Raw genomic sequence first — 19,406 nt, 5'->3', positions numbered from 1 at the left:
GTTTAAAAACCTCATAATTGCAACATAATTCAATTTAAATATTATCAAAAATAGGCATAATATTAAATTTAGTCCTTAACTCTTACATTTTTTGTTAATTTGGTCTTTTTAAACTAAATTTGACAATTAATTTTTCAAAAAGAGTCAAATCTCTTTGTTCTAATGGAAATGTGACTAAAATATTAACTTTTAATGATCTTGGCATGGCAACTTGCAAGGTAGTCTACGTTTACTTTATATTGACATGATATTATTTATTTGATATGTCATGTCAACAAATAATTTAAAATTTTTAAAAATATTTAAAAAATAAAAAAATTCAAAGTTCAAAAGAAAATTAAAATTAAAAATTTCATAAAAATTCATTAAATTAATATGAAGTATATATATTTATTTTGATAGTTTTAGGAAGATTATGTTGAAAGATGTCTCCTAGGCACCAAACTTTAAGAGAAATTTAATTCCGGTTGCATGTTTATTCAAAGACGATTTCACAATGACTTTCAATAATAGTATTTCATGATATTCTCTCATCGACATTACACGATAGATGGAAAAGTAGTGTGTCCACGAGTACTTTTTTAGGAAGAAAAATGTAATAGTTATCATGAGATAAAATAGGATTATATTGGGTGAATAGATTTAACTCAAAAAAATTAAGGATATCCTATGAGGGTTGTAGGGCCCAATTTTCGCCCGGGCCCAACAAACCTAAAGAAACCAAATACCCAAATTTTTCCCGGGCTACCTAATTCCAGCCCAAATACCCAATTATAGCCCAATTACATAAAAATTTTGACGCAAATTCTAAAGCCCAAAACTCTACAGTGGCCCAAATAAAAAAAACCCTAAGTTACTCCTAGCCACCCACGTTGCAACCCCCACGTTCAGCGCCACTCCACCACGCACGTCGGCACGCCCCCAGCTCGCGCATCCACGTCCCACGATCGTGCACTCCCCCTCCACGACCTCACAGCACCTGCGATTTGAGCAAAGAAATAGGCAAAAACTGCTTGTCTTTTGGCTATAAAGCCTTCGATTTTTTCACTGTAAAGGGGTTTTTTTTGGACAAAATAATAAAAGAAAATACACACAAAAATCAGAAGAGAGGCAACCAAGAATATTTCTAAGGTGATTATTTATTGTAATTTTGTTCTATTTTTCCTTTTTTTTTCCTTTTTCCATTTGGATCCACAACACATACGAAGGATTGGAGAGAGGAGAAGAGGCTTACCGGGCATCGTGCCCGCACCGTTGGAGGGCCTTGCTTCGCCGGTTACAAGCGGGCAATTGGAGGCCTGGACATTAGACATTAGGCTGGAGGTTGAGAGAACATCTCAAAAATTTTAGGGTTTTTTTAAAGATAAAAGCTTTGGAGTTCTCTAAAGATTTTTTTTAATGTTAAAGGAAAAGAAATAAAATAAGGGTTTTATTAAATTTTAAAGTAGTGCAATGCGCGTTGACTGATCCATTGCGCATTTCCACCTTAAATAGTTAATTTTTGCATCTAATCCCTCCCATGTGCGCCATTTTTGATTTAATTCTATCTGCTTCTTTCAATTTTTTCCTGAAATTTGCGCGCCTTTTCAATTTAGTCCGCGCTTGGGTGCTGTTCTTTGGGATTGGGAAAATTTTCATTTTTAATCCTCGGACATTTGCGCGCGATGCATTTTAATCCTTAATTTTGTTTTGTAACTTTCTTTATTTGTAAATCGGTTTTATTTTTACTTCAATTGAGTTTTTTACTTCAATTTATGTTTTATTCCTTATTTCCCCCCCTCAAAAATTTATTTGTTATTTATCTTTAAACATATTATCTTGGATTATTTTATTAATTTTGCATGGTTCTCCTTATTATCTCCTCTATATTTTTTTTATTCGGTGTATTTTGCGATTTATTTATTTCAAATCTTCTTTTATATATTTCTATATTTAAAGATCTATAGATATTCAACTCAATACTATTATACATGTATATACGTAACTTATACTAAATTATTTTTATTCTAAGTATACATTATTGATTTCCTATTATTTTATGTAAATATTTTTTTATTATTATGTATATATATTATTGATTTTATATTATTTTGTGTATATATATTTTCTTTTAAGAACCCTATTTTAAATGGTATATTTTATTTATTTTAAATACTTTCATAGACTAGTACCTTTGTTTTTTTATATATAAAATATTCATTTCAAGCATATTATTTATTTAGATTGACAAATGCTATGTTATATATTACTTACTTTTTTTTATATACGTTATGTATTTTGAAATTTCATTTATATATTATTATTTCATATATTATTTTTATTCTTATTATTTTGATTTATTTCGAACTTTAATGTATGTTAGCTTAAGATTTTTATATATATTTGTTTGTTGGCATATTGATGATTCCAAATTGCATTTCTTCTATATCATCTATTTTATTTGTTTTAAAACTTGTCATATGTTGTCCGTGTTAATTTGCTTGGAATTTCTTTAAATTTATTTTTAATTCATTAGCCTTCAAATGTATATTAGTATTTTAATAATATATGGTATGTCACTATTGCATGTATCCTAATTCGTTCCTTTGTATTTTCTCATTCTTTATCCATGACATATTACTGCTTTTACCTTAAGGCGAACCAAATGAATATACTTTGAGCTGGTTTTGCGATTGTTTATTTAAAAAAAACTTCTAAAACAAAGGCAATGTTTGACATTTGAAAATTTGGGAAATCGTGCCCTACCGTGCTGAGTTTCGATTTTCTGCTTGCCCAAAATAGTCAAATATTCCTTTAAAATTTTATTCATGTTTTCTAAATTTTAAAACAAGGCAATGTTCTATGTTTGGAAATTCAAAAAATCGGACCCTAACGTGTTGGGTTTCGTTTTTTTGTTGGACCAAATAATGGAATACCCTTTTCATTGCGTTTTGGAATCATGAGGTGATCTCAGTTTATGCTTAAAATATCGTGTCCTAATGTGCTGGATGTGATATTTTATTCTTTTGGAATGAGGGAATCTTAAAATTCAATTCGAGTTGTTCACACATTTTAAAAGGAATCGTATTTTTAGCATTTTCCCTTCAAATTTTCAACAATAGGACATTAAATAATTAATTGGTACCAATTTTGGGCGTTATGAGGGTGCTAATCCTTCCTCGTGTGTAACTGATTTCCAAACCCTTTTCTCGATTTTCGCAGACCTAAAATTATTGTTTTAATAAATCAAATGCTTTATTAAAATGATCAATCTCAAGGTGATTCGATTACACCTCAAAAAAAAGATCGGTGGTGACTCCGTACCTCATTTTTTAAAGTCGATCCTCGTTTTTGTAATGATTTAAAAATGGTTTTGACAGCTTGGCGACTCCGCTAGGGACCAATAAAAGAGTCAAGCCATAAAATTGATTGTTTTTTGTCCTTTTGTTGAAAATTTAAAATTTGGGTTTTTAACATATGATTCTTTTGTTACATTTGTTTGTGATCCCCATGTTTGCTAGAATACTCTTGCATTGCATTGCGTGACCGTTGTGGTTACACCTTTTAAATGGGAGTGAGAAACTATGCCTTCATGAGGTTTTCACCTCTGCATGGGCTAGTGGACTGCTTTCGGGATATAGTCGTACCTATGTCTTCGTGAGGATTTCACCTCTGCATGCCCATAGGGAAATATATTCCCCTAAACTGAACTCAATCCGCATAAGCCTATAATGGGTGAGGGTTGAAGAATCTACTAGTTCAGGTACCCTTTCTCTAGAACCAAACCGCACATAGCGAGCTTTAAGAGCCTAATCCTAGGTAGAGCCACTCCAAACCCTAGAGGTTACCCAAGTAGGTCTTTTTATTGTTTTATTTCCCTCCTGTGCTGATGTGTTTTGTTTTATTTATGACTACATTGCATTACATCATTATAGAAAGGAGGTGTTGATTCACATTTGATTGATAAATAGAACATTTTGTCATAAGAAAATGAATTTTTTAATAAAGTGGATTATAATACGGTTGTCTGAATATGGTCCAAGTAAATACAACGGAAGAAGGCTGATAGTTCGCGAAGGAAAACAAGACTTTACCTGAGAATTCAAGTCGATAAAGATTATTCGAGAGTCGTCACGTCCCGACTATCTTAAAGGATCTAACAAGCATCATGAGGATAAGTGAGTAATAAGTCGCGGCCCGGATTAAGCAAAAAAAAGCTAATGGAGGCATCTATTGAAAGTTGGCGTGGTTTGACTTTTACAGAAAAAGGGATCGCCTGGAAGATGAGAGCAAAGCCGCATATGTAATCCGTTTTATGTAAAGGAATTTGTTTTCTAGAAAAGTTGTTCTAATAGAATTGAATTCAGAATCAACGCTTTACTTTCTTTTGCATTCATTCCATGCATTTGCATTACATTGCATCATGTGCATTAAACTTCACAAAAGAACCCTAATTAATTAGAAATCGTGTTATAGTTACCCTGGAACATCACTACTACACACGGAGAAAAACTAAAATCATGGATCAAAAGCTGGAAAAACTGGAACAAATGTAGAAAGAAATGTAGAAGCGGTTGCAAACACAGATGTAGGAGCAACTGGCCAATATTCAGCAAGATATGAAAGATCAGATGCTAGAATCACAGAAGAACATGATGAATCAGCTAACTCAGTTACTGCTTGGAAGGCCAGGAAAAGGGAAGAGCCCTATGGTCAACCCTGGAGATGACAGTGAAGATCCTGTCTACCCATCGGGTTTTTCCCCAGCAAATACCCTAGTGCAGCCCAACGCATATCCACCTAGGTTGCCTGTTAATATCAGTCCACAGTATCAAGCCGGCATTTCGGCATTGACGCATTTCCCGACAGGTTCAGGCACCGGAGACAATCTGGTAAATCCTGGTGTCCCTGATCTAGATAACATGGCCGAAGTAGAAAGGGCAAAAGGAGAACTCCCAAAGCAGCTGGAAGACCGATACAAATGGCTGGAAGAGAAGTTCAAGGCGCTGTAAAGCGCTGATTATCAGTGTGGTATGGATGCTAAGGAATTAAGTTTAGTTCCGGATCTAGTGCTCCCTCCGAAGTTCAAAATACCGGAGTTTGAGAAATACAATGGAACCAGCTACCCTGAGGCCCACATCACGATGTTTTTTTGGAGGATGACTGGTTATGTCAATAATGATCAGATGCTAGTTCACTGTTTCCAGAACAGTTTGATTGGGGCTGCGGCCAAATGGTAAAATCAGCTGAATCGCACCCAAATCAAATCATGGAGGGACTTAGCACAGGCCTTCATGAAGCAGTATGTCCATGTGACGGACATAGCGTCTGACAGGATCACGTTGCAGAATATGGAGAAAAGGTAGAGTGAAAATTTCAGGCAATATGCCTAGAGGTGGAGGGAAGTTGCTACACAAGTCCAACCATCACTACTGGAAAAAGAAGCAACCATGCTCTTCATTAATACCTTGAAAGCACCCTTCATTAATCACATGCTAGGCAGCGCAACTAAGAGCTTTGTGGATATAGTGATGTCTGGTGAAATGATAGAGAACGCGATAAGATATGGGAAGATAGAGGCTGGGGAAAGCACCAGGAGGTCGGTTCTAAAGAAGAGAGAAAATGAGGTCGACAATATGAGTATGGGTTATATAAAACTGATCACGGTAAATCAACTGAGAACGGTAGCCACGGGTCAACAAGCCTCGCCAAGACAGGAGCCCAATAGACAAAGCATGGAAAAGCTTTGGTTTACTCCCATTCTAATAATGTACCGGGAGCTGTACAAAAGTCTATTTGATGCATACATTGTAGCCCCTATCTATTTAAAACTGTTGCAGCCCTCATATCCCAAATGGTACGACGTAAGTACTCAATGTGAAAACCATACGGGAACAGTGGGACACTCGATAGAGAATTATCTCTCTTTTAAAAGGTTATTCGAAAGGCTTATCAATATGGGCGTTGTGAAGTTCGACAATGCATTTGGTATAGGAAATTCGTTACCCAATCATACTGATAATGGGGTGAACGCGATAGCTGAAGATATAATGGAAAATTTGAGCATCAACGCCATATCTGAAGAGGGGGTGATGGAAGGAAACTTATCAGGCATTCGCCATTATAAGCTTGGAAGTGTTCTGAACAACTGGGCTGCGGAAGTAATTCTGTAGTTTTTAGAGCTAATACAGAGTAATGTTCAAAACACACTTGTTTTTTTAAGCCTAGAAACAACAAGAATCTTTTGTGAAATAGGCTCATGTTCAAGCATCTTTATTCTCAATAAAAAATGCACTTTTGTATCTCGTTTTGAGCAAATATTCTTTTATTCTCTCATTTCATTCATAATCATGCCATACAAATAATCATCCTTAGAATCATTTATTCTTTGGAAATATGCCTTTGTACCTACAATAGGTTCCCAGATATTAACGACAGGAGCAACGCTGTAACTGACTCCCTTTTGGGGTGAGATATATGTTTAAGCAGATCTCAGGACTTTGAAGATGACAGAGATTGTAGCTTATCTCCTGATTTTGTTAATGATGGTAGAACAAGATGAAAAACATATCCTACTCTACAAAGGGTCAGTGGACATTGTGAGCAAGAGGTAAAGATCGGAGCTTGCATTGCCACGAAGACAAAGTAAATCGTCATTGAGTTACTCCAAGAATTCAAAGATGTTTTAGCATAATCATGTCAGGATATGCCTGGGATACTAAGACCTGTGAATGCAAAAAAAAAATATCTATACGAGTGTCAGAAGGACAGATGTTTCACAGTAGCCACACTAATTATGAGGTTTGGGTACTGCTAATCCACCATGGAAGGGGATGGTATCAGTTATGCCGTAAATGCCAAATGGAGGAAGACATTATATGACACCTCCATTTCTTCATAGATTTTCTATATGTAGGGCATGGATATTATGGGGCTAATCTCTTCAAAAGCTTTTAACCGATACTGATTCATCTTTGGGGTCATCGATTACTTTACGAAGAGGGTGAAAGTTACTTCATATGCCAATGTTACAAAGTCGATAATCATCAAATTTAAAAAAAAAAAATCGGGTGTCGACAAGGAATGTTAGAAAGGATCATATCTAATACAACTGCACAATGTCAAAATCTTACAGTCTGTTCAAAGATTAGACACTATATCCTAGTACGGCAAAGGCAACCAAAAGACAAAATAAAAAGAAAAGGAAAATAGACAGGAGAGGCTAAGGCGAAAACCCGCAAAGGGCGCCTTGAGACCAAGGGGATTTGAGTTGAAAACCCAAAAAAAGCAGCTCAAATTTGGATCAAAGTGGGGCATACGGTAGTCTTGCTATACCTAAATTAATAATAAAGAAGTATGCTACATCTTGGGGCATCTACAGAGTACTTTGGATCCTTTAAACATAGATTGAGCTCAAAATGATCCTCAAGAAGTTTGTACAGTAAAGCTAAGGCTGCGATATCTGGGGCATCTAGCTTTCATTTTACCCATTTTTGCTATCTTTGATTATCTTATTCTTTTCAAGATACATCCCAATAAATTTCTTTCTTAATTGCATTTGTTGTCTTTGGCTAACTCACTTACCTCGAGCTTTGCTTCTAGTCCGTTGTTATGATCTTTTTTGAGCATTTTGCATTGAAATAATGATTAGTGGACTAATAATACTTTCATAAAAAGAGTTTCGCATATTACTCTAGAAGCTTCTAAATAATACAAGAATCTGAAACGGGATTATTGTTTAGAACTTACCAAACTTAAGGGTTGGGAATGTTTGAAAATGAAGGGTTTAAGTTAAGACTACCTTTTAAGATTTTTTTTCAAAAGTATCAGATACAGGATATTACATCGGTGATACAACCTCGAAAAATAACGAGCAATGTCAATCCAAGTGTAAAAGGGGATCATTATTGGGAAAAGAAAAATGATACTCTACATTCATGTAAATATCAGACATTTACATCTGGTCATTACACCCAGGGAATAGTGTAACAAATCAAATTGATTGAAGATGATATAACTTCTATACCTCTGATTTGCAGCAGGATGGATAGAAGAAACCAAATGTTATTCCCTTGAAGTTGCAGTGGGAGGTACAAACTTTATGTCCCAGAAGGTACAGTGGAAGGGATTCTGAAATAACAGTGGGGCAAGCTCGTAAAATACGATTTTTTTTTGGGTTTTCTGTCAAGAATACCAGCCGAACAAGATGGAAATAAAATACGTCAGTGATAAAACTCTAATGAACAACGAGCGATGATACTTTAAGCATTTAAAAATGAATCATTCTCATGACATTTCTACATTCATATCATTCATAGCACATCTAGCTAGGAGCATTTGACTCATTCTGATTATAGCATCCTAGTCATCATCATTAGGCATAAATATAGGCATCTGAAATCGATTCTACAAGTATGTCCCCTAGAGGATGATGTAGCAAATTTGGTTGAAGCAACAAATCTCGACCAGCCTTAACCCCCTAAGCAGTAGGGTAACAGGCTGAAAATTACAGATCTTATCTCCCTAAGCAGTAGTGGAGCAGATAAAAAACGGTGAGCCTTAACCCTCTAAGCATTAGGGTAATAGGCTGGAAATTACAGATCTTATCTCCCTAAGTAGTAGTGGAGTAGATCGAAGACGGTGAGCCTTAACCTCCTAAGCGGTAGGGTAATAGGCTGAAAATTACAGATCTTATCTCTCTAAGCAGTAGTGGAACAGATCGAGGACGGTGAGTCTTAACCCTCTAAGCAGTAGGGTAACAGGCTGGAAACTACAAATCTTATCTCCCTAAGCAATAGCGGAGCAGATCGAAGACAGTGAGCCTTATCTCCCTGACCAGCAGTGGAGATGGCTGAAGATTACAAATCATATCTCCCTAAACAGTAGTGGAGCAAATTGAAACGGAAAGTTCCTATACTCCTGAAGACGCAGTGGGTTAAAGCGAGGCTACCTGAAGAAAGGGAGTATTAAGAAGTTAAGACTCAGTAGGACCGGGCAAAATTGGCCCTTTTAAATCTTTGCTCCATTTTCGTTACACGACAATGAGCAAAGAGGGGCAACTGTAGGGCCCAATTTTCGCCCGGGCCCAACAAACCCAAATAAACCAAAAACCCAAATTTTGCCCGGGCTACCTAATTTCAGCCCAAATACCCAATTACAGCCCAATTACATAAATATTTTGACCCAAATTCTAAAGCCCAAAACTCTGCAGTGGCTCAAATCAGAAAAGAACCCTAGGTTACTCCTAGTCACCCACGCCGCAACCCCCACGTTCAGCGCCACTCCACCATGCAAGTCGGCACACCCCCAGCTCGCGCATCCACGCCCTACGATCATGTACTCCTCCTCCACGACCTCACAACACCTGCGATTTGAGCAAAGAAATAGGCAGAAACTGCTTGTATTTTGGCTATAAAGCCTTCGATTTTTTCACTGTAAATGGGGTTTTTTTGGACAAAATAATAAAAGAAAATACACACAAAAATCAGAAGAGAGGCAACCAAGAATATTTCTAAGGTGATTATTTATTGTAATTTTGTTCTATTTTTCCTTTTTCCATTTAGATCCACAACACATACGAAGGATCGGAGAGAGGAGAAGGGACTTACCGCGCGTCGTGCTCGCACCGTTGGAGGGCCTTGCTTCATCGGTTACAAGCGGCAATTGGAGGCCTGGACATTAGCCATTAGGCTGGAGGTTGAGAGAACATCTCAAAAATTTTAGGGTTTTTTTAAAGAAAAAAGCTTTGGGGTTCTCTAAAGGTTTTTTTTAATGTTTTAAGGAAAAGAAATAAAATAAGGGTTTTATTAAATTTTGAAGCAGTGCAATGCGCCTTGACTGATCCATGGGCTGGATTTGCGCATTTCCACCTTAAATGGTTAATTTACGCATTCACACTACAGCAAAACAGATTTTTAGCGGCGCTTTTTTTAGCCTTTAGCGGCGCTTCTAAGCGCCACTAAAACTTTTTGCGGCGCTTTTGAAAACGCTGCAAAAAATGCCGCTATAGGCGGCGCAGCAAAAACTGGTGGCATTTATTAAAAAAAAGCGCCGCTAAAAGTCATGGCCTTTAGCGGCGTTTGAAGAAAAAACGTAGCTAAAAATCGTGGCCTTTAGCGGCGTTTGAAAAAAAGCGCCGCTAAAAGTCATGGCCTTTAGCGGCGTTTGAAGAAAAAACGCCACTAAAAGTCGTGGCCTTTAGCGGCGTTTGAAGAAAAGCACCGCTAAAAGTCGTGGCCTTTAGCGGCGTTTAAAGAAAAAACGCCGCTAAAAGTCGTGGCCTTTAGCGGCGTTTGAAGAAAAAGCGCCGCTAATTTTGGCAGATTTGCAATACATTTTTTCCACCAATATTCAACCCTTCCTGCATTAAAATCCAACCAAATACAACAAATATAGCATAAAATGCAGCCAAAATACCAAATTTAGCATAAAAAAATACAACCAAAATATTAATTCTAAATAATACTTCAAAATTAACGAAAGATATATGATGTCATTAATAAAGTATGATTTAAAATATTCTTAGAATAATGTTAAACGTGACAAAGTTAAAAATATTCTTACAACGAGAAAACTAATGTCTAAGATGGCGGCTTTTGCGACTGTTGAAACATCTGCATCATCTGCTGAAGCTGTAGCTGGAGGTCATTGTACTTTTTCCTATGCTCTGCCTCCCTCGCTGCTGCCGCTGCCTCCCTCTCTGCTGCCTCCGCTCTAAGTTGTTGCTGGAGTTCTTCATATTTTCGTTGAACCTCGGCAATTTGCTCAACTGTGTTCGCTTGCATCTGAGCTATCTGATCTCTTAACCTCTGAACTTCAGCTTTAGCTTGACTTCCGGAAGGCATGTATTGCTGGGAGCCGGATCCAAAATATTGGGTCGGGATAACACCAGATCCTTGAAATCGAACCCGACCGTACCTTTCAGGACCCAAAACTTCAGTGATAATTCTGTTATCAATGTTCTCAAGATTAACAGAACTATCAGTCGAAGTAGCCGCTTCATATTCCGCCTTCTTATCCTTTAGTTTCTCCTAAAAAATCAATTAAAAAGTTAGAAACGAAATATATAATAAAAAGGAATGCAACATAACATTATTTAAAACTACTAATGATGAATTGAATTAAACAATTATAATTAAACATTATAAATATTTAGAATAAATCAAATATTATTAAGTAAATATACCATAATTTCTCCAGCTTCGGATGTCATAGGAGATCCATCTTTTTTCCTATGCGTAATCTCAAAAAGCTGAAGGCGCCCAACTTTTTGTCCAGATTTGACTTCCTACAATATAGTAGTAAAAATATTATTTAATATTAGAAAGTTATTAATATTTGAAAGAATTAATAAAATTTTAATACCTCGGCCTCAGCTACAGAAGCAAAACTTCTCGACCCTGCCGTGTGCGTGAATTTTTGTTTTTGCCTGCTGCTTATTCCAACTCGCTCACGGTCCTACATAATGAAATTATTATTACGTATATAGTAAACACTATATATAAGAGTTTGGAAATACGTAATACCTCTCATTTCTTTGAATTCCAGAATCTAACCGCATCTTCCCATTGGTACCTCAGCATTCCCGGCGGGACATTTCTCAATTTTTCCTCGAGGCTTATGTCTTTCTTAAAATATTGTTTTTTTAAAATGCTTTTATTGTCTCTCCATTTTTTACCCAATGTCTTCTTGATATAATCATCGGAGACCTCTAAAGCAAATCTATCCTAAAAAAACACAAGTTTAGAATGTAAATATGAATGAAACTTAAACCAAAATATTATAAATTACATTCACATTTTGTTACCTTAATATTAGAGAGAGCCTGATTTTTGTTGCTATCAGGCATGTGATGCCATGATTCGTAGTTGATGGGCAACATATTGACATTTCGTGCTAAAATGCCAATATAGCCTGCTAAAAGTCGAGCTTCAGATCCAACAGGCTGGCCATAAGTATTTCTACTTACTTTGACACGGTCGGCAGGATCTAAGTCGTATAAATCACTAAGCAGTGTACGTCCTCGAGCTCTGCGCGTCCCACCATTTTCAGCTGAAAAATGATATACTATTATTATATTAGACTTTACAAATAAATTAATAATAAAAGTCAACACATATAAAATAAACGTAACATTACTTTGAAATTCTTCAGGCTTGTCAAGTGTCTCTAGCACATTCGAAGATCCAACAACTGTCTGCTGTTCACTATTTCCTTCTTCCGAATTTGGAGTATTCTGGACAATACTTAAACCACGTAATCTTCTTCTACGCATTTTTCCTGCAATACACATAAAATAGTTAAAGTTTTAGTAACAAATTACAACAATAATAGTACATATAAAATAGTCAAATTATATAACATGACCAAGATTAAAATTATAATATTACATATAATTAAAAAAACGTAAAATCTTACTACATCATTATTTGTAAATATCTTCATTCACATCATCTCGAACCCATTGATATTGTGTACTAGTACTAGGGATATTTTCATCTAAGTTTTATTCTGGAAAAGGTAATGTTTCTGATCTTTCGACAATGTCATCTTTACTTCCATTACCCATGTCAAACAAGTCTCTAGGGGTGTTCCGGAGTACAACATACCAACCCTCATCAGGAGCTCCTCTGTACTCTTCAGTACCGTCAAATAGAGTCCTCTGAAATCTAAATAATATTTATAAAAATTATTTTAATTAAGTAATATACATGTCGTTCGTTTTTATTTGACAAATCACATGTGCAGTTAAAATAGTCCACACTTAATTTAATTTATGTTTTACAAGTCATCTTTTCTTAAGTACATATTAAAGCACTGTGTGGACATCCGTATTTAGCTTAAAAGCTATGATTTAGTTTGAATAAAAAGTTTAACTTAAATGGTAAAACGGACGATAATATTTGTGATAAAACGGAGAATTTTTTAAGATTCATCATACGCGGCATTGTTACACCTTGGGAGGATCCATTATATCTTGCAGCTCAATATAAGGCAACCCGTCAGGTTTCCAGCCTATATACTTTGAATCTTTAAAATATTTAAATATTAAAATCAAACATTATTAATATAAAAAAATAGTAATTTGAATATAATAATATAAAAAAGAATCGTAGTTTAATTTTTATAAGTAAATTGGAAATAAATATTCAATAGTAAATGAGCTCGATAGAACTTTTTTCAAGTCTTTTTGAATTTTTTAAGATTCATCATACGTGGCGTTGTTACACCTAGGGAGGATCCATTATATCTTGCAGCTCGATATAAGGCAACCCGTCAGGTTTCCAGCCTATATACTTTGAATCTTTAAAATATTTAAAATAAGGTTGGAGAGAAGGTCAGCCATTGTTGTAATTTTGATAAAAATTAGTTATAACTTTTAAAGACATTTAAAAATATTAAATATTAAAATCAAACATTATTAATGCAAAAAAATAGTAATTTGAATATAATAATATAAAAAAAGAATCGTAGTTTAATTTTTATAAGTAAATTGGAAATAAATATTCAATAGTAAATGAGCTCGATAGAACTTTTTTCAAGTCTTTTTGAATTTTTTAAGATTTATCATACATGGCGTTGTTACACCTAGGGAGGATCCATTATATCTTGCAGTTCGATATAAGGCAACCCGTCAGGTTTCCAGCCTATATACTTTGAATCTTTAAAATATTTAAAATAAGGTTGGAGAGAAGGTCATCCATTGTTGTAATTTTAATGGACAAGCAAGCTACACGGTAATAAAATTAATTCATACTTATTCATACTTAAGCTGAATCAAATAATAATTAAGTTGAACCAAATATTTAAAATTAATTTGGTAACAAAATAGTTCTGCTCCAAACAGAACCAGCAATTAAATCTTTACAAAATCGCAACCCCAAAATATTAATTTTTCCAAAATCATCATGATAAAACTATTATTGATTAGAATTTTGAAATAAAACGTACCTTAATAAAACGTACCTGGTCTACTCCACTCTCACCAGCAAACAGAGGCTGGAGTCAAAAAGTAATATTTGTTAAGTAATTTAAAGTGAAAATGCATAGAAATAAGGAAAAAAATTTAGCAACGAAACCTATACGTACCTAGAACAAATGTCAATGGCTGTGGTGTATTTAGTTGCACCAAATATTAATTCAGGTGCTCGATAGTACCTAGAACAGATGTAAGATTATAAGAGTAGCACCAAATATATTTCAGTTTAAGCAAATATGAAAACTTTATCTATATCAGTACCAAATATTAATTCGAAGATTAAATGGCAGCTTCAGTTGAACCAATAGTTACAGGAGGAGCAGGAAGCAGTAACTGAAACATATACAACATTAATTCACTAATATAGACACATGGAACTATATCCTAAAAGTCAAAACACAAGGAATTAAAGTATATGTACCATATTTAGTATACAATATAATTTTACTTCATATATATTACTTCATATAATTATTATAGTAATAATTAAAATTATTAACAATCGTCATAGTACAAAAATAGGGAAGAAAAAATTAGGTGTTGGTTAAAAGCAGTCAAAAAAATATTTTTGTACAAAATTAATTCAAATACTAAGTAAATCTTGACAGAATGACCCAAACAAAAAGGAATTATATAACCAACCTGCAGCGTACAAGAAGTAACAGATAGGCATTTGATACTTGATAAGGATGCTAACAAACTGATACAAAAATTATCAATCTGAATGGCTGATCATTTTTTCATTTGCTCCCCGGAATGCATTGATTTATCAAATTAGATTCAATACACAGAACATAAATGTAAAATTAATTAATAATAAAACTTACTTGCGTCTCAGAAACAGATACAGAAGAATGACCCTGAAAAAGTTTAAAAATTAAATGTCAACAAAATCCAACTGATTTGTACCAAAATAGATCATCTTCAAACTACAACCATCTAAATTGAAAATTGATATAAGGCATAATGTGAGTAATCCTTAGTAAAACTTCATGTCAGTTTTGTGATATAATTCAGTCAAAATAAACTTCTCAGCCCAAAAATATGCAGCAGTTGTTCCAAATGTTTTTACATTACATATATTTATAATCCAGTCAAAATAAACTTCATGTTAGTTTTCCTAGATATAGAAAAAGGGATAGAAATGACATCCATATTTAGACATAAGTAAAAGTTTACAAGCTACAGTGTTTGCAAAAGCTAATCATGAAAATATTGGTCAACAGATTGTTGCAGCACATCAAAATCTTGTTGTAAAAGATTGTTGATATTAGCAAGAAGTAAACTTTGGCCTCTAGCCTTAACAAGTAATGTGATAAGAGAAGTTTCCAACCTAAGTTAAGTGTTAAAAAAATCATATAAAAGGATAAAGAAAATGGGGGAAGCAAATGTTTTAGTCATTCACATCTGAGCCTAAGAATCAAAAGAAGTTTATAAGAAGAAACTCATTGACAGACATTACAGACAATAGGCTAAAAACAAACAGATCTGATAATATGGGTCAAACCATCTAGCCAATGGAACTGATTGGCCAAGAAATTTTCATTAGACGTTTCTAACTTTATGAACTTTGAACAATGGATGAGGGCCAGCATTTGCAACCCCATGACACCATGATATTTTACCTAGAAATAAAGATTTAGCAAATTAAATATACATACCTCTTAGAAAGTATAAACTGGATGGAAGAAATTACACCTGCAAACAATGAACAGCCATGAAATAAAAAAATAATCTAAGGATAAACAAGAATTAAATAAGAATTAAAAACATGATCCATTAACGAATTTTCCAAAGCAAAAAGCTATAAATTATTTAAATTAAGGATAAAAACCAAATTTATATTATTGTTTATGTATTATGAAATACATAAATAAATTAATAAATCCTTTGGATAATTTCTTTGTTTCTGCTTGTTTGGTTACTGTAATATTACTCAGTTGCTGCCAATTTCAAACTCATAAATTGAATTTGCACTAATTATTTAATGTGGATCATAAAGTATGTACAAAATGTACAAAATTCAACATGGAGAAAAAAGAGAAGCACTTTTTCATAAGCAACTGAATTAATACCACTCCCATTCTTATTCTATATACAATATGTCACGGAATAGTATGACTATATCTTAGCATTATCAAATGGAAAAAGAAAAAGGTTATACACTGAAAACTCATGCACTGAAAAACTCATTCATAACTACCTACCAAGCATAAATAAATCATGCACTGAAAAACAACCCAAAACCCTTAACCAACATGTTATTTTCGGTTTAACTAGTTTAAATTCATCACCATTCTTTGTTCTTTGATAGAATTCAATCTTCTCATTTATCAATCTCCAACGTTTAAGAGAAAAGACAACGTATATGTAGCACTTAATCCTCATTTTCGTCATCTTTTATATGTCTACTACTTTTGCATCAGTAGCATTAGCCCCGTCACCATTCGACACCCAATCTTTCAGCTTTTCCAAACCCCAAGAAGACCAAACATTTTTTATATTATCTATCGGCATCAATCCTAAGCTTCAAAAAATTTGTGGAGAAATTGACTACCCCATCGAATGTTTAACATCAATTATTCCATTCCTAAATGAAAATGTTGCCATGATCTCTATGTCTATTCTCAAAGTTGAGATTGATGCAATTCATAACAAGACCAAGGAAGCGTTAGACAAGACTTACGAGCTTTCAATGAATCCCCCTACCTCAAGACTCCTCCCTTTATGTCTTAAAAGTTGTATTAATAACTACAATGCCATTCTAGGAAGCAAACAAAGAATCCTTAATGCAATCTCTATGGGTGATGCTAACGAGCTGAGCATGGAGCTAAGCCACAACATGGAGGATGTATTTGTATGCGAGGAGGAGTTCAACAAAGCCAAAATTAAGTCGCCAATAACAGAATTAAATTCATTACTTGTCAAGATAATTACCAGCAGTTTGACAATTGATGTTAACATGACCAACGTTTAGAGGAGCAACTCATGATAAACAAATTACATTAAACCTAAAAATTATAGCATTTTTTATTTGTAACACGCAGGGCTGGAGATAAGAGTTTCAGTTCATAACAAAATAACTGAATACCCCTGCAATGTTGCACCCTTCTTACCTCAACAGTTTCAGTTCATAACAGAGTTGCTTAAACCTAATACATAGATAAGAGTACCTTTAGAACCACAGCTCTACCAGTTAAGGGCCAAAAAGGAAGGAAGGTAAACCTGGGTTCTCTGTTTTGATCTTTTCCAAGAAAAACCCCTGAAGTAAGACAAGAGACAGTGCTTAACACCAAAAACTTGAAACCTTAATCCTAAAATGACCCAAACCAAAAACAATTCAACCCAAAACTACCGAAAATCAAAATAACCCAAACTGAATATCCTGAACCCTAAAATGACACAGATATGAGATGACCCAGCTGGAAAACGCTAATGAATCAGAATATTTTAAAGCCTAAATGAAACCGAACCGAATTTACCTAATCTGAAATCAATCTGACCCGCTAAGGTCTAGGTTCATTAGTAAATGGTTTTCCACCAAAATAACTCTTGTTCATTGCAAAAACTAGCTAAATCAATAACAAAATAACTGAATACCCTAATTCTTACCTTGAACTATTTTCTTCAACCCGAAAGTTGATTTCTGAAATCCTTACCTTTGTTAATCCGATTTTCCATAAATGGGAAATCAATGGCCAGTGGGAAGGGTGAGTTTTAGGGATTTCAATTTGGGGAAGAAGAGACGATAAAACTTTAGGGATTTGGGACTAAGGAAAATAGGGGAAATGAAGGGGATAACGGGGAAAATGTTAAGTGTTATTGTCTGGGTAAAAAATAAGTTACATTTGCGGCGTTTCCACCGTAGCGCCACTAAAAGAGAGAGCTATTGCGGCGTTTTACCAAAACGCCACTAATAAACAAATAAAACGACGACGTTTTAATATCAACAAAATCAACTTTAGTGGCATTTATGAACTATCGCCGCTAAATCCGAACCTATTGCGGCGTTTTGCACAAACGCCACTAACAAATCCTATAAAACGGCACCGTTTAGTTTTAAAACATGCTGATCTTTTCCGGCGTTTTTCCAAAAACGCCACTATTGCATACCTTTTGCGGCGTTTATGAAAAATGACGCTAATGCCTTTAACAATTTAAATTATTTAATATATAAATAAAAAACAATATAAATTAAAAAACAATAAGTTATATAGCCAAAAAACTTTAATTTTATTTTAAATAATAGTATTTTAATTTTTTCATTTAAATAAATAATTTTTTAAATTTATCTAATATTTAAAAGAACTACATAAAATTTAAAATCTTGAAAATTATTGACAATTTGAAATCATTAAAATTTGAAATTATTTAATATATGTAAATTAAAAAAGTCAGTCATATACCTAAAAAAACTTTAAAATTAATTATTTTAAATAATAGTATTTTAAATTTTAATTAAATTTTTTAACACTAATTATCCTAAACCCTTAACCCCTATATCCCATTAACCCGTAAACCCCTAAACCCTAAACCATTAACCCTTAATCCCTAAAATTTAAACACTAAACCTTAAACAATGTCCCCTTAACTTCCAAACCCATAAACCCTAAACCCTTAATCCATAGACTTTGAACACTAAACCCTAAACTATATCCCCTCAACCCCTTAACTCCTAACCTTTGACCCCTAGACCCTCAACCTTTAAATATTAACCCCAAATCCCTAAACCTTCAGCCCTTGAACCATAAACCATAATCCCTAAATCCACAATCAATAATCCATAAACCTTAAAATAATATTGACCCATAAATTAACCATAAACCCCTAAACCCATAATCCCTAGACCCACATGCATAATCCATAAACCTTAATTAAAATATTAACTTGTCATAATCCATAAACTGTAAACCATAAACCATATATACCCTAAACCATGCATAAACCTTAAACTATAATAATGATAATTAATTAAATATTTTAAAATTAATATCATCTCTTTTATGATTATATAAGTATTTATTTAATATATAAATTGACAAACAATCAGTCATATATCCAAAAAACTTTAATATTATTTTAAATAATATATCCTATATAAAATTTTTATTTTTAACATATATTTTTATATGTTTTTATTTTCAAATTTTTTACGTGTTCTTCATTTAGGGTTTATAGTTTAGGGTTTCAAATTTAAGGTCTATAGTTTATGGGTTTAGGGGTTAAAGGTTGGGAGTCAGGGTTAATGTGTTAGGATTTATGGTTACGACAGTGTTTAGAGTTTTAAGGGTTTATGGGTTGAGACTTAGGGTTTAAGAGTTTAGGATTTAATAATTTAAGGGTTTAGTGGGTTAGGGTTTAAAACATGGTGTAGTTAATTTATATTGTTTATAAAGTCAGTTTCAGATATGATCAAAATAAAATCGAAATTAATCAAATTTAAGGTCTA

The 19,406-nt window shown here is 33.9% G+C and overlaps 3 long non-coding RNA genes across 3 annotated transcripts; all 3 read right to left on the bottom strand.

The window, feature by feature from the left end:
• Positions 1–608: 608 nt before the first annotated feature.
• On the bottom strand, positions 609–1,868 carry LOC107886501 (uncharacterized). Its single transcript, XR_001680780.2, has 2 exons — positions 1,235–1,868; positions 609–1,047 (listed from the first exon to the last, which is right to left on the bottom strand). It is a non-coding gene; the product is annotated as an uncharacterized lncRNA (long non-coding RNA).
• A 9,295-nt stretch (positions 1,869–11,163) lies between these two features.
• On the bottom strand, positions 11,164–11,401 carry LOC121219905 (uncharacterized). Its single transcript, XR_005916969.1, has 2 exons — positions 11,344–11,401; positions 11,164–11,266 (listed from the first exon to the last, which is right to left on the bottom strand). It is a non-coding gene; the product is annotated as an uncharacterized lncRNA (long non-coding RNA).
• A 2,542-nt stretch (positions 11,402–13,943) lies between these two features.
• LOC121219904 (uncharacterized) lies at positions 13,944–14,408 on the bottom strand. Its single transcript, XR_005916963.1, has 3 exons — positions 14,219–14,408; positions 14,068–14,136; positions 13,944–13,977 (listed from the first exon to the last, which is right to left on the bottom strand). It is a non-coding gene; the product is annotated as an uncharacterized lncRNA (long non-coding RNA).
• Positions 14,409–19,406: the final 4,998 nt, after the last annotated feature.

Source organism: Gossypium hirsutum, chromosome A03 (genome assembly GCF_007990345.1).
Source record: "Gossypium hirsutum isolate 1008001.06 chromosome A03, Gossypium_hirsutum_v2.1, whole genome shotgun sequence".
Lineage (NCBI taxonomy): Eukaryota > Viridiplantae > Streptophyta > Magnoliopsida > Malvales > Malvaceae > Gossypium > Gossypium hirsutum.
The sequence above is the reverse complement of the archived record's forward strand: the minus strand, read 5'-3'. Positions and strand labels throughout refer to the sequence as shown.